This window comes from Ambystoma mexicanum, chromosome 1q (assembly GCF_040938575.1).
Source record: "Ambystoma mexicanum isolate Mex_15411 chromosome 1q, UKY_AmexF1_1, whole genome shotgun sequence".
NCBI lineage: Eukaryota > Metazoa > Chordata > Amphibia > Caudata > Ambystomatidae > Ambystoma > Ambystoma mexicanum.
The window spans coordinates 241,697,145-241,712,582 of NC_090922.1; the positions used below are offsets into that span (position 1 = coordinate 241,697,145).

The 15,438-nt window shown below is 45.2% G+C and overlaps 1 protein-coding gene and 1 long non-coding RNA gene across 3 annotated transcripts in view; one reads left to right on the top strand and one right to left on the bottom strand.

Annotated features, from left to right (window-relative positions):
* Positions 1-15,438, bottom strand: part of SYT5 (synaptotagmin 5) — a 482,978-nt gene that overhangs the window by 63,397 nt on the left and 404,143 nt on the right. The gene's annotated exons all lie outside the window — the stretch shown is intronic.
* Positions 2,154-15,438, top strand: part of LOC138527073 (uncharacterized) — a 60,872-nt gene continuing 47,587 nt past the window's right edge. Inside the window, exon 1 of the long non-coding RNA XR_011283809.1 lies at positions 2,154-2,839. This is a non-coding gene — a long non-coding RNA (uncharacterized lncRNA). The remainder of the gene's footprint in view (positions 2,840-15,438) is intronic.

Sequence of the window (15,438 nt, forward strand, 5' to 3'; positions counted from 1 at the left end):
CCCACTATCATGTTAGGACAAACAATCAGAACAACCAAAACTCCTTCTAACCCGACCTGCCACACCGGAGTCTCAGTGCTGCCACCACCAAGCGCAAACCTTGCCACATGGACAATAAAAAGTAACTTACAATACAAAACTCTCCGAAAACCTACCTCCTTCTGCCAGGACTGCCACTCCTGGCCTCAGGCCTGCCACACCTGAGCACTACCCATGCCTCCAATTGAGACAAAACACACCCTCCAAAATAGTGTAGCCCCGATATTTTAAACATACACAATGGCCAAAACAAATGTCCTAACATGCGAACAACAAACACAAACAATGTATCCAGAAACAAATCATACCTCATCGCCTAAATCCCTTCTCCCCAAAGAAAAACATGAAAAAAGATGAAAAATATAGAAAATGACTCACTACACAAAGACCACATAAATCACAAAAACGCAACCATAGAAAGAAAGGATGTGGTGCGTAAGTCAATGCACGGTAACAACCATGCAACAAAACTGTCCATGACCGCCACAAAGATGGGTGTAGAGGTATGCATAGATATAATAATGCAAAAAAAAATTCCTAATAGCACAACTAAAGAATGAAAATGTCATGCTAACCCCAAAACTCTATGTAAATATTACAACTTGCCAGTGTGTGGTTCACCTGGTCCTCTAATGACCACAACTTAAACACAAAACCACAACCAAAAAAAACCCCACTGGCCTAATATCTGTGTGCCACTCCAAAACAATATGAAATAAAAAATCAACTGGCATGCTCAACTATTATACTTCCCCCTACCATGCACCGCCTGGCACCACAGAACAACTACTAGGAGTTTGAACCCTACTCCTAAAAAGACACCAAACTCAAAACTATATCACAGGCGATCATGTGCGGTCACCCACAACGCACAACCTAAAATATGGGCCCCTTGCCCAAAATCCACATGCACAACTGCATTGAAAAGACCTCCAAACTACATAACGGGCCCCTTGCCCTGGTTTTTACACAACTACCCTTCTCTAAGGGTTAACCTCAACTGAACACTTCTTCTACAAATGTGCAACTTCTACCAAAATGTGAGGTTCCTACGAAGGTTTTCCAATACTTAGGCAAACACACCCGGCCGGCGTGTTGAAGCCATCCCATTAAACATGCATGCAACTTCAAAACACGTGTACAACTCCAGTACAATGTGCTGCCACGCACACGTATAAAACTGCCACAACAAACATACTACCTCATGTGTGCACCCATACGTCAACATATTCTCACAACTGCTACACATAGCGCCCACAAACGCAAACTCCAAATTCACTGTCCACACAACACATACGCACAATACACAAAATGCGCATTAGAAAATGTACGTTGTTCAAATAGGGATGTGTTGCACCACCAGCCACATGCTGGGGGCGCAGTAAACATCAAAGTGATTTCTAGTCAAGTTCGTCATTGAGGTACTTTCCACATTTAAACATCCCTGTACAATTGCATAATTTACACACAACTCTGTGGACATTTCAGCATTTAACGCTACCGTAGTCTATACTTCAACATCATTTACATTTGCTGCAATTAAATTCAAACTGTACTTCAATTTCATTTAAATGTGCAGAATCATTATTTAAACCTCATTGTGCTCCTTTTTGTCCACTGCAATATCAGCAAAATAGTGCATCTCCCAAAGTATCGTCCAAAAAACTCACTCTGCACATTGCATTCATCTCCATTAATCTTGCATAATATTAATGTTAAGCAACAACCTCATAAAAACTGTTTCAAATGAATTGCTATTCTCATATGAATTCGTGGACTGCAATACCCACTACAATGTCCTCCTGCAAATTTAACATTGTTATTAATCAACAAAGAAAATGCCTCCATACCACATATCCCCGTCACGTATAACCGCCGTAATCACCTTTCAGCTATAAACTTCATGTAACTGCAGTACTCTATAATAAACTCCACAAATATGCTTATAAATCCATAGTGCACCACAGTTCACTTCGGGTCTTTCATTGCGAGGTCTCCGATTATGACTGAATGCTCCCATTGAGCACGACCCCATTATACTAACACGGCTTGAAGATAACAGCGTTCCAGGGGCCGGGACGAAACTCATTTCCTGGATATGCGTCATCACGACAGATGCACGCCATGAGGACCTTTATTCTAATGGAGTCTCTACTCATTACGCGCAGCTCTGGAGCTCCGAACATGGCACAGGGGCAACATTTATGCGTTCCAGCCCAACGGTAATGCTGGAATGCAGGGGGCACGATTGGGCGCGCGCCACCCACGGCTCCCAGAAACCCCTGAAAATTGCCCAAACACAGCAAAAAATGTTTTTTTTTTCAGTACCTCAAGCTGCAGTGTAGTCTTAAACGGACTACAGGTCCCACAAGCCTCTGCACATCAGGAGCCCAACGGCGCTCAGATCATTAGTGTCACGCTGGGCTGCAAAACTGGTGGCAAATCTCCTTTTGCCAACCTCTTTCTGCTGCTCCAGCCTCCAAGTCTCTATAAGAGCCCGACACTCCTCCGGTCCCACGGATGGGCTACAGGCTTCATCCACAGCCTGTCTGATGCCACAGTCCCTAATCAATTTGGCACCAACTACGCTCCACAGCGCCATCTCACGAAGGCAGGACTTCTCCCAGTTGGTGCACGGACATCAGCACTTCTCCCAGTTGGTGCACGGACATCAGGCTTTCTCTCATTCACTTCTCCTACGCTTCGCTCTCCAGCCTTACTCCGGGTTCAAGGATACATCATCGTCAAAATGTTGTATCTGAGCCAGTAATGACATTGAGCAGGAACCAGGCTGACTCAGGTAAGTACCAAGAGAAAGATGCTTTATTGTACTTAATTACATAGCCATAGATCATGAAAGGTAGGAGAGAAGGTAACAAGGATCTGTCCTGGTTCCCTGCCATACTCCAAGTCCCAACTGTCACTCCCAGGAATCCCCAAGCCTCCAACACTCCAAGCTCTACTTCACCATTCTATGAGGCCCTGCATTCACATAGACAGTCACACTAAACATACAAGGATACAACACCCATCCATCATGGTGAGGCCCCCTCCCCTGGCATGTTTTTGCAGAAGCCAGAGGAGCAAAGCACCATCTTTAGAGTGAAGGCCACCATGCCTATCTGATAATGTGAGAGTGTGGGGTATGTGTGAGAAGCGGGAATGGGGTAAAGGTGTGGGCCATGCCCATGACACCTGTGGCATTGCCAACTAGGTCCTGGAACAAAGTCTGTTTGGATATAAGGGGCTCGCTCGGGTGTCTCCATTCTGGTAAGCCATATTCTGTTGTTTTGATCAACAATTAGATGAAGTGCCTGAATTTGGTTTTGTTGTGGGTTCCTCTACCGCCAGATTCATTGCCTTCCTGCGTGCTGGGTTCAGGCTTTGTGAAGGGTCGCTCGGTAACTTGTCTGGGATAACGGCACGCCGCCTTGCTCATAGTAAATTGCGAAGTTCCCGCATTGTTGCTCTACATAGCATATCAGGGCCTCTGTTTACCAACCAAATAGCAGTGGCATGGGTGCCAGATTTAATTGTGTGCTTTGTGGGACCTTGGAGGACTGTGCGTGCAGGGGACTTGTGGGAGCCTGTGGTTCAGGAGATATCGTAGAGCAACCGCGCCTTGCCTCATTCTGTCATGAGGTGGTCTCTTTTGACACCATGAGGGGTAGGGTGGTTGGCATGTGGTGGCGGCCATGGTGGCTTTTCCAACGAAGGGAGGGCCGGCAGTGGACACTGAAGCTTTGAGGAAGAGGGTGGAGGTGAAACAGGCCTCCAGCCATGAGTCTGGCTCAACCCCTGCCTCCAGCAACACGATTGCAGGAAGGCTGCAGTTGAAGATACCATCAAGGTAGGGGATTGGGTCAGGATAAAACTACTGGACTACTGAAGGCCAGGGAGGTGATCAACATTGTCTGATACATTATAGGTCAGTGAAGAGAGAGGCGCTTCTGTTTGGGTCAGCGATGAACATATGTGAAACATGGAGAGGGTTGTTACTGTGAGGGTCCTGGGAGGGAGTGGGGGAAGTATGTGTCTGGTCGCTCCCTCCTCTTTGATGTGTGCCCTGTAGCCAATGGTTGGCTCTCTATGGTGTTTGGGGGTGATAAACTGCAGCATTAGGTCAGTGTCACGGCTGGAGAGGGTCCGGCGAGGTGACATGCACCCTCTCTATGGAAGATCAGCATTCTATCCCCTAGAGGCTTCTGCAACCCATTGTGCACCTTTAAGGGATAGGGAAAAAAGCGGGCTGTATTGTGGCCTGACACAGCCACGTGCTTTGTGTGTTCTTGTACTCTGTTGCTGCGTTCCGGTTAGTGTATCCTATGCTCAGCAGGGGGCTCAGTTCTATTGTTTGGCCAGAACGGAGCACCCTGATGTTCTGCACTTGTGGTGGGCGGGACGGGCAGTGTGGGGGTGCACAATCTCATACAGGGTGCTGGCAGACCAGTGGCTGGCACTGCCTATGTTCTAGAGTGCATTCTCCCCAGTGTTGTTAGGTTGTTGGGTGCATCTGGGAGCACACAGGAGAGACAGGCACCTTTCCTGTGCCTTGTCTAAACTAAATAGGTGCCCTTTTCTTTCCTTCACCTGTTTCCTCGTGGTCTGTGCACAGCGGTACCAGGGACGTCATTTGGGGATGGCCAGGGGTAGCACTTGCTACCCCTGGCTCGCCCTCTGCTACCCCTAGGCCTGTCCTCGCTACCCCTGGGCCACTGGACAATGAGGGACAATGAGGGACAATGAGGGAGTGCCAAGGGCAGATATCTGTGTTGCACCTGAAAAAGGCGGTTGTAAATGCAGCTAAATGTGCCACGGCTTCTTTCACCTGGAATCTAGATCTCGTTAGCTGGAGAAATATCGGGGATGCAGGAAAAACCATGAAGCTTCCATTGCTAATAGGTTGTCAGTCCATTAGGGAAGAATGCCCGAATGGTTGGGTTCAGAGGCGGGGCTGACTGTGCAGCTAAAAACACAGTACTGTAGCACCAGGAAGGGTATGGGGGCTAGGTTCTATTTAGCTGGGAATGGGTAAGAGCAGCCTGCAGTACTCAGTGGCAGCAGCGCATGAACGCAAATCTCATCAGTGTTTCTCGTTGGCTGCCTTGCACATCCAGTGAGCCACTGGGCCTGTGATGAGAGGGGTGTGCTCCAACGCCATTTGCCACCAATCCTGCCTGGGCACTGTGTGGCCTGACCCAGATCTGCCAGACCTGCATCACAGGCGCACTGTGGATAGACGCAAGGTGAGATAATTAATTTACATGAAATTGCCCTTTGCCTTTGAAGTAAACCATCTGTTTCTTCTGCAAGCAAAAAAAATGTATTGGAAGGATTGCTCAGGGGCAACGCACTTGCTGTCGGAACAAGAGGATGCAGTGTGACATGGGTTCAGTTCCTGTTCCAGAAAAGGCCCCTTTGATTATTTTAATAAATAATAAAGTCATAATAAAAAGGGCCTTTTCTAGGAGTGATGTCATGGAGCTGCTGCTGTTTACATTTTAAAATAATAAAAACTGCAATCACTGTTCACTGTGACCTGCATCACATCCTTCCCCTCTATCTGCCATCTAACAAAAAAAAGGTGGGTTACTTACAAAAACAAGCAAAAATAGAAAGGTGACAGCTGGAAGGTTTCAAATCATTCATAACCTCTGGGCAACCGTTGTCAGGATCCGGTTCCAGTTCCCCCTTCTCCTCACCTGAATACTCTGATGTACTTTCCTTAAGTGCTGTTTCAGGCTTCTTCTTGTCCTTCTTTCTTTCTTTGGGCGGACCTTCCTTTAGTTTCCGTCCCTTTCTTTCGTGTAAATAAGGTCTGGCCCCTCCAGAGGCCACCGTGACAGAGATGAGAACCTGCTCAAAGGGACCTCCAGGAGGGCCAGCCTCGCCCCAGGGAAAAAGCCGGACGGCAGAAAAAACCGTGGTTCTGGTGCTTTGTAGATGTGGAGAAAGTTGAGTTTCCAAAGACCAGTCCTGAGATGACTGTTATCCAACTGGATGAGAAGGGCAAAAATACAGAGAGATAGCACTAGACCCAGAAAGGGAATTGCTAAGGATACTGAAAACCTATGCTGATGGGATCATAAACAGAAATAGGAGAGAACGGACAGGCGCTGTGAGCCTACGCTGAGAATCACAATGAAAGTACACAAACACAAGTAAACTTGTATGTAAGAAGAAATCTGCTAAGCAGAATAGGCAAGCTCCGCGAATGTACGGAGCAAAAAAGGGAGTCGCGAGAGCAGCTCGCGTGTAGAACGAGGAAAGGAAGTAGTGCGGAACGGCAAGCGCCGTGAAGGTAGGAAGGAGAAATGAAGTTGCGAGAGCAGCTCGCATGTAGAACGAGGAAAGGAAGCAGTGCGGAATGGCAGGCGCCGTGAAGGTAGGAAGGAGAAATGAAGTCGCGAGAGCAGCTCGCGTGTAGAACGAGGAAAGGAAGCAGTGCGGAACGGCAGGCGCCGTGAAGGTAGGAAGGAGAATGAAGTCGCGAGAGCAGCTCGCATGTAGAAGGAGGAAAGGAGGCAGTGCGGAACGGCAGGCGCCGTGAAAAGAGAAAAGGAGTCTAAGCTAGCGGAAAGAGGAAAACAAACAGACAAACTGAAGTAGAGTAGCAAGGAAAAATGCGGCGTGTAGCCGTAGAGTTAGAAAGGGCAGATATCAACGGATACTGTAGAAATCACGGGAGTAGGATTCAGAAAAGCGGAGCTCAGTAACAAGAGGTAAACAGATACAACGCACTGGCTGGGGGGGCGGAGCCGGAAGATATAGTGCGTGCTGCCATCTTGAATGAGGACTAGAACGCTACTCTGAAAAGGTCACTGCCTCCAACCCTTCCAAAGTCTCCACCTGCCGATCCTGACAACCCTCCAGACCATCGTTTTTTTCTGGTTGGACATGTGTTGGTTAGTTGCTGTTTCCAGTCTGTGGCCAGACACTTGGCAGGCAATGGCTGTCTGCGCTTTGGGGTTTAGGCGTCTTCGAGATGCTCTGTCTGTTTACAGTTTAGCCCGAGTGATGTACACTTGGCTCGGTTATTGTGTTGGGCTTCAGCTTACTTTCTCAGTAATTTGATAATATGGGCCTATAAACACTGATGTCAACGCTATATATGGTGATCTATTCTTTTATGAAATGTATATGAAAATTACGGTGATATCGTAACCATATTTGTCTTAGTGTAAAACAATGTGAGGCCACTTCCTGTTTTGTCAAGGGTTTAAAGGTCACGTGCCATCACTTCCTGTGTTGGCACTTGAGGGGTGGGGTTAAATGACATCACTTGATGTCATCAGATGTCATTGGTCATGCGCTGTCACTTCCGCTACCCCTGGCATTTTGATAAAATGACGTCCCTGAGCGGTACCGACAACACCATTTTTTTTACATTAACATACTGATCCAGCCCACAGTTTCATTTGGGATACATGGCACTGCATACATGTTGTGGAGGGCGGCAGAAGAAACTATAGTTAAAATGAGGGTCGCATCACTAAAATGAGGGACTTTTACGAGGAGGTTTGGCAACCTTACAAAATGGCACTTTAGACGTGGAGGTGAATAGGACGCAGTGCGCACTGTGTGCAGTTCTCTACAGAGTCATATGCGCCCATCTCGCCACCCCCATCCAAATAGCATGGCAACTCATGCACAGCACAAAAACAACCTGTAGGGACATTATGCATGCAGGGCACTAACCTGTTGGATTTCCCTCCAGGACGAGTCCTGGGATTTCCAAAGGCCTGTGCGGCACAATAAACACATACTTCCTAATTTGCACATGTAGCGACATTACCAGACGTGATGTCACAGAAAATGACTTTACACGGAGTGTCTTTTGTGTTTGATACTTAGGAGCACCATGGGATGGGCCGTAACAAGAAGTTGCCATGAGTAAGCGATGTGACAAATCACTTTTGTAGTGTGAGATAAAAGAATGGTCAGTGTTATTAAATATGGACCACAGCCAAGTAAACCATGAGTAGGGCTTTTTTTCATAACAACATATACTTTAGCATAAGCTGTGAATTTAATCAATTCCAGGAACAAGGCACAGATTAAAAGATTTGTCCAGGATCACACACTTTGGTTAAGTGGTGAAACGGTGGTGTTGGCGAGTTAAGCATTGACTGCATATTCTCAAAGCTTTAGTTTATATAAATATTTGTTTAAGTTTCATGTACTGAAATAATACTTTGTTTTGGTGTGATGCTTTGAAAAAACAACAAATTACATATTACATCTGATACAAATCACCATAACATAACATGGGTATTTTGTAGAACACACGTTCACCCCCAGAGGGGTATCTTGTATTGACAGATAAGAGATGTTTAGTTACCCATCTCAATGATGCTAATTTTATCAGACTCGGAAGGCTGAGTGGATCTGCTGGAATTTGAACCCGTGATTATGAGGTCAAACACAAGCCTGTGTAGAAGATGAAGTAGTCCACAGAGCCACACACCTGGTCGTGACAGCATGCGGTGCAAATAATCATTTTCTTGGACGAAATTCCGTCGAATTTAATTAAATATATATATGGTGGGATAGGGGAATATGGGGGAGGTTGCGCCCCCCCTGCATTTTCAACCAAAAAACAAGCAAACAAAATACGCTAAATTGTGAAAAGGTCAAATATTTTCGACCACGTAGACCTAAACCATCTGCTCATACAGAGCGACATGCTAAGAAGCTCCGTTTCACACAGTGTCGACTCGAGCTGCTTTGCTGCCCTAAGCTTCAAATATCAGACGCAAGTGTGAGTGAGCGGTAAGAAGGCTTTGGGACATTTCCCCATCCGGGAGAGTGTGTGTGGCATACGACATATTAAATTGAGACAGTCCTGCAAAGTACGGGATGGTTGGCCACCCTCGTTATGAGCAATGAGAAAGAAAATATAGAAGGGGATTTGTCGCTTTAAAAATTAATTAAGGAGTTCTCTGACAAAATGATGTCCTGACATGTGACAGACTTTGTCTGAACCCTACCAGCCTTTCAGAAGCCCTAACCAATCAGCACATTCTCTCAAAAACTCCATAGGACAGTAGGGCTTGGGCACAGGAGAAACCACCTCCTGACTGCCCTTTCTTGAAGAGCAGCTGCCTCGCCTCCTCTGCAGCCACCATTCTTGGTGTGATTGATTCGCCCACTGGCGGTGCCCTGACAGGTGGAAAGCGCGGACCTGTGTCTGAATTATAGCTCTCCATGAGTACCGCCACGTGGATCGAAGCCCCTTAACCAGAGACGAAAGGTGGCCCATTTCTAGCAAAGTCTGTGTCAGCGGTTTAGTCCGATGTTCTGCCCCTCTAGTGTGGTCGCCATATATGTGTTTGTTTTGTGTGATGTATAATGTTTGTTTGTGTTTTATATAGTGCTAACATGGTATCCTACGGCTCTCCTTTGAGCGCTTTGAAACACTACAGCATGCCTCAGAGCCAAATAATCATGGGCCTTAAACTAGACATCGCACCTGGTCGTATTAAGTTATGACTCATTTACAAAGCACCTGAGTGCCACAAGTGGCTTTCTGATGCTGTCAGCTGAATATGATATGCACACGTGACAGGCTTGCGGATCCTTAAGACACCCGTTGGTAGTGGGAGGGAGATCCACACAAGCAGTGCGTTGAAGTCTGCCCGTCTCTGAGTGCGAGCTGGTGTCCCAACAGGGAAGTCATTTCACGAAAATACCAGGTGCAGCAGAAGTGACATCAGACGACCCTTGACCTCTGATGACATCCCAGAAAGCGATGTCAGTTGACACTACCGTGAAGTGACATCACAGGAAGCTATGGAACATGACTTTTCACCTCTTGACAAAACAGGAAGTGGTATCACATAGCATTGTCCCTAAGTACACTTCAAAAAATAAGATTACGATAACACTTTAATGTGATATACATTTCATACAAGAATGGCTCACCATATGTTTCGTATCATTAATATCAGTGTGTATACGCCCATATTACCAAATTACTGGGAATGCAAGCAGGCATCCAAGGCCAAATGATAATGATGTGTTATTATATAGCACTTACTTTTAAGCGCTTTATATAGAACAAATATATATACATTACCACCAAACCTGTGTTGGTACTCATTTATAGACCTCAGAAAAATGAAAGGCTGAGTTGGCCTTGCCAGGATTTGAACCTGCAAATCACACACACACATCGCAGAAGCGAGCACTCAACCCACTGAGCTATCTTACCATATATACTTATCTTTTCAGCTATAGTAAAATTAGCAATTACATGTCTGAATGTTCTCAAAGTCAGAACGGAAATTACACTCTCTAGTGGATGCCGTTAAACTGGTAACTGGGATTTAACAGCAGCCCAGTTCATCTGCAGGTCTGGTGCAAAGTTGGCCACATGTCCAGCCTACGTGGATCTACATTTCAGGCTTCAGAGGTTGGAAAAATACATACCATTGGGAAGGTTCATAACTGTGTATTAAAGAATTTAGAGTAGCACACGGAAAGCAGCGCACTCACATGGCATCCCGTACTCTGGGCACTCGTTACCTCATATACGCAAACAAATATCCTGAACAGCATGCCAGGGAGATAGGAAAGATAGACACATTACAACAAAGCATTAATTGTGGCACAATGAAATCAAGGGCCACTTTATGTGCCATGGTCAAACATTGCTACACTGTACACAAGCTTTTAGGAACAAGGATGTTGTCAAGTGACCAGGACACCAAGATGGATTGTCTTGTGATGATCGTAACAGAGACAACGGCAGAAAAAAACATGTCATAACTGCTACTTGCGAAAAGCAAAATACATAGTCCAAAATGTATGCTTATTCTACTCTAAATGCTTTTTGGAAATTTTTGTCTGCGTTGTGAATTGGAGGTGTTTGAGAACAGACTAAATCAGTGACGCACCCCCTGAAGTGTGCCTGAAATAAACCTTTAATGAGTCTAGCAATTACTTTATAGAATTCCAGAAAGACAAATGATTTGTTATTCCTATTCTTTCTTATTGAGGGTCACTGCTCAAAGTGTTACACTTGTGGAACCCCTGTTTTATTTTAAGCCTGAACAAGAAAGCCAGTCACTTCAGAAAAAAGAGCCACATGGTGCTGGCCACAGGCCACGAGTTTCCATTTGAAAAAAAAGAAAAAATCAAAGATTATTTGAAAACAATTTTTTTAGGTGTAGCAAGGGATAGACCACAGGGGTAGCAAGGGAGACCTCAGGGGTTGCAGCTGCAACCCATAGTGACACCCAAATGACGTCCCTGGTCTCATGCAGAAGAGATTTGACCTAGCAGTTTGTGCTGGACTGCAGCTTGTGTGGTGGGACCAACCCCGATTTGCATTTGATCTTTTCTCTCTGGAATGGCATGTCAGTCTAGAGGGTTGCCCAGTGCATTGCCATTTGGTTTTGATCCATTCAAACCTTCCAACCACCACTCTAATAATACACTGTTGCTTTTCACCACACCGCACCTGGGGCAACATGCTGGAATTAGGCTGCGCTGATTGTCAATTAAATGTCCCGAGTACACCTGGATGGTGGCAATTCCCTTTTGGAAGGCCTTCCATCATCTACCCTGGCACCCCTGAGATGTGTCCTGCATGCTGGAGCAAGACTCATTAAAGGACATTGCAAATTTGACCACATTACCACAACCTTCATAAAACACTGGCTGCACTGGCTCCCGCTGCAAGCCACTATAATCTTCAAATCATGTTGCACCATCTACAAGGCTATCACCTTGAAGTACCCAATCTACCTCACTGAGAAACTCAGCATCTCTGGAGGCCTGCAATCCATCAGAAGTAAGGAAATGTGCAGACCTGAACTCCAACGGTGCAGGAGGAAAAGAACCAGAAGACAGGCCTTCTCTGTTTACGCTCAGAGACTCTGGAACCTCCTCCTCGTCAACATCAGATTCGCCCCATCACTTCAACAGTTCAGGAAAAAGCTCAAGATCTTCTTCTTCAAGGAATGGCTCCTCCTTAACACCTACGTCCACACCCCCTGAACTCCCCACCCTATCTGAGATTTGGTGATCTACTAGCCACTGTCTCTTCCCCTGGTTGCTTGGAGATCCCTTGCTGCCAATTGCTCACGCTCGCCCTGCCCTGTTAGCATCTGCTCCTTTTATTTCTACTTCCCTTACTGTGTTCTTCCCCCTATGATTGTAGAGCGCTCTGTTGCTTATCAAAGCTGGGTCTGCACTCAATAAATACCGAAATAATAATCATAATACTTCCCAAACAATACAACATAGGGGGATATTGATAAGAAATTCGATTTTATAAACCAGGTATTCAAACTGTTTAATCTCCTGCAAGCTCCTTTTACCTTTTTAAAAGAAAGCAAAACAATTTGAAACTCTGCCTTTTATTTATGGATAACTTAAAAATCTAAACCCTTTACAATTTCTCTGTCCACATGTTTTAAATAGAAACTGTTCTTTTCTCACCTGAAAAATTAACACTATTTCAATGTAGCTTTTATCACATTTCAATGATGTTTTGCCCAGAAGCATTTTCTATTCAGATTTTCAACTGCTTGTTTGAAATCTTATTTTTCATCTGGTGTGGTAGTAAAGGTATGACTTGCAGCACAATGTGTGCGTAGATCTCACTTCTGCTATAGGATGTACCCTAATAGGTTGTGGTTGCGTACTTTTCTGGATGGCGGCGCTATCCGGAAAAATACGGAACCACAACCTATTAAGATACCTCCTATAACAGAAGTGAGATCTACGCACACTTTGTGCCACAAGTAATCACCTTCACTACCACACCACGTGAGACTACATGGTTTCATTGAAACATAGGCATTGACCCACTTTAAATGAATCTTCTAATACTTGATGATTGTAACCACTAACCAATGTGGAACAAATTCGGCGATGTCTTTATAACATATGGAAAGTGATACACATTGGGCCTGAGTTGATAATAGCCAAGATTGTGAATGAACTATGCTTTTGATGATCAAGGGAACACTAACTTTTATATCTAGACATATCAATTGGTTTTCAAATTTCTTTGATATCTTGCTACAGCTTGACAAAGACCGATGAAGGGAGAAACATTAGCACGTGCCACCATTTGGCTGATGTTGCCTTAGGAATGTTACATTATTAGCCTAGGACAACGTAGGACTGCTTCATTGCACCTAAGGACGGAAAATAATGTTTAACAATACATTTACTTTGTATATGTATGCATGAATTGAGTCTAATTAACACTGGCGCACAACCTTACCTAACTATCTTGCACCGCTATCCTTTCTCTTACCGACTGAGTGAATATCAGTCTTAGTTAGCCACGCCCGATATTGTATATCCGATCTACTCTGTTGGAATACCTTCAGAGTGGTGCACGAACACAATATTCACTCAACCTTCAAACTTAATTACCATTTGATTCTTTTACATCAATTTGATTCCCCGTTTGAAAATAGCATTTGGGGGTGTATTGTATAGTAAAATAGCTGCACACATTTTCTGGATGAATCAGTCATATCTGTTTTTCTTTGTGTGGAGGTTTGTGTGAATATGTAAAGCAAACTGGATATTTGATGGCAAATGCAAATGTTGGCCAACACTATGCAGGATGTGGTGTGTTCATGATCATTATAGTCTGAATTCATCTTTCTTGTTTTGAAGTGGCTCCCCCAACATTGCGAGGTAGGGAACCACTTGCATTCCCTGATTTATTATTTTAAATTAAAACTATATTCTGAATAAAACCGCCTATTTCTTGTCCCAGAGTGTGGGGTTTGATCGGTACAGTGGGGGCTATTAGATTTGTAATATTCCTTGTTAATAAATGTATCACTATAAAAGTGAATATGACATCCTTAGACATTCATTACAGTAGCCTGAGTGCTGATAAGGGGCTGAAGATAACAACCCAAGCTCGTTTAAGAGCAGAAGAACGAGAATGAATAAGAAAGAAAAAGAAAAAATGAATAGTGAATGAAAGACCTATTTTTTAACCATTCACGTCCAGCAGGCCGAAGCAAGATCCTAAGTTGATGCAAGGATTTCCCTGGACCTTGCAGGGCGTTGACAAGAACAAGGCGGTTACTCTTAGGAGAAAAAGCTGATTAAGGACATAGAGGGTCAAGGGATAGTCGAATAGCCAAAAAGACACAACAAGAAAGTTTGAAGAAAAGTCAATGGAAGTAGAAAGATTACAGGAAAGAGATTCCGTTGAAACAGGAGGAAGATGTCAGATATCGTGATGAAAAGAGACAGAATCTGAAGGCGAGGTGGTGCACATGATTCATAAGTGGGAGTAACTGCGGAGTCCTGATCCTTTCTTATTTCTCTACTAGAATCACAGGCTGTGTGATACATGTTTGGGGTGTACGATTAGAGATTGGCCGATTCAAGGGCTCTGGACTCCCCAGAACTGGCGTGAGGGTGGTTGAGCCATCATTGACATGGAATGCCGGGTCACTTTGACACTGAAGTGAACATTTCTGGGAAGCTGCTGGAGGTGCATTTTTGCTTTCCAGGTAGGGGAAAGCATTGCAGGCTATCACATGCTGCCATGCACTGAGCATCCATGAAAGGAAGGTTCAGTGGCATGTCCAGTGAGCACCTTGGCACATGCTGCATCGCAGTCATACTCCTGAGTCCACAGAGGACTGAGGATCGGGCGCTTGGAAACAGTATTTGCTCCCTGTACAAGCGCCTAACAAGTGAACAATAAATAAATAAATACATCATGCAAAAGACATGGTGAACCGCAGTGATATCACCGAGCGGCCTCCAGGCAGTGCAGCATGCAAGAATAGATGAATGCAATCGCTTAAAACTGAAATAGGTACACACTGTCTCATATTGTCGCGGAACCGAGGTGTGGCCGGGAGATGCCTGTCTTCCAGAACTTAGCTGGAAAAAAACAAACCAGTAGGGTCTCAGAACTCTGCTCCCAGCTCATCTCTTAAATAGTGTGCTAATGTTCTTGAGGGCACCTTTTGAATGTTGCATCCAGTGCTGGGGGACAGATCTGCCGAAGGACATAGAAATGTTCTGACAGCGTAACCCACAGGCTCTATGGGACATTCAGGAGCATGTGCACACTGGCAGCAAGGATGGACGAGTGTATGCTTACGAGCACGTACATGCCTAAAGCAAACCTACACAGGTGTTTGGAGCGTTTGCCAGCGGAAGAGTTGCACTAGGTGTAAAGGATACGAGAGATGTTGGGGCTCATCTACATTCGTCTGATCCCCGAGTCTTTGGTCTGGCTGTACACCTATCGGACACCCGCATTGTGCCCGTGACTGCTTTGTGTTGAGGACTGGGCAGCTTTGCGTCCACAACATCCCATTCCTGGTCATTGGCAGACCGGACCACAAAGGTAGCGAGCCGCGTTTTTTTGTTCCTGAGTTGCTATGGCTGTTGCTA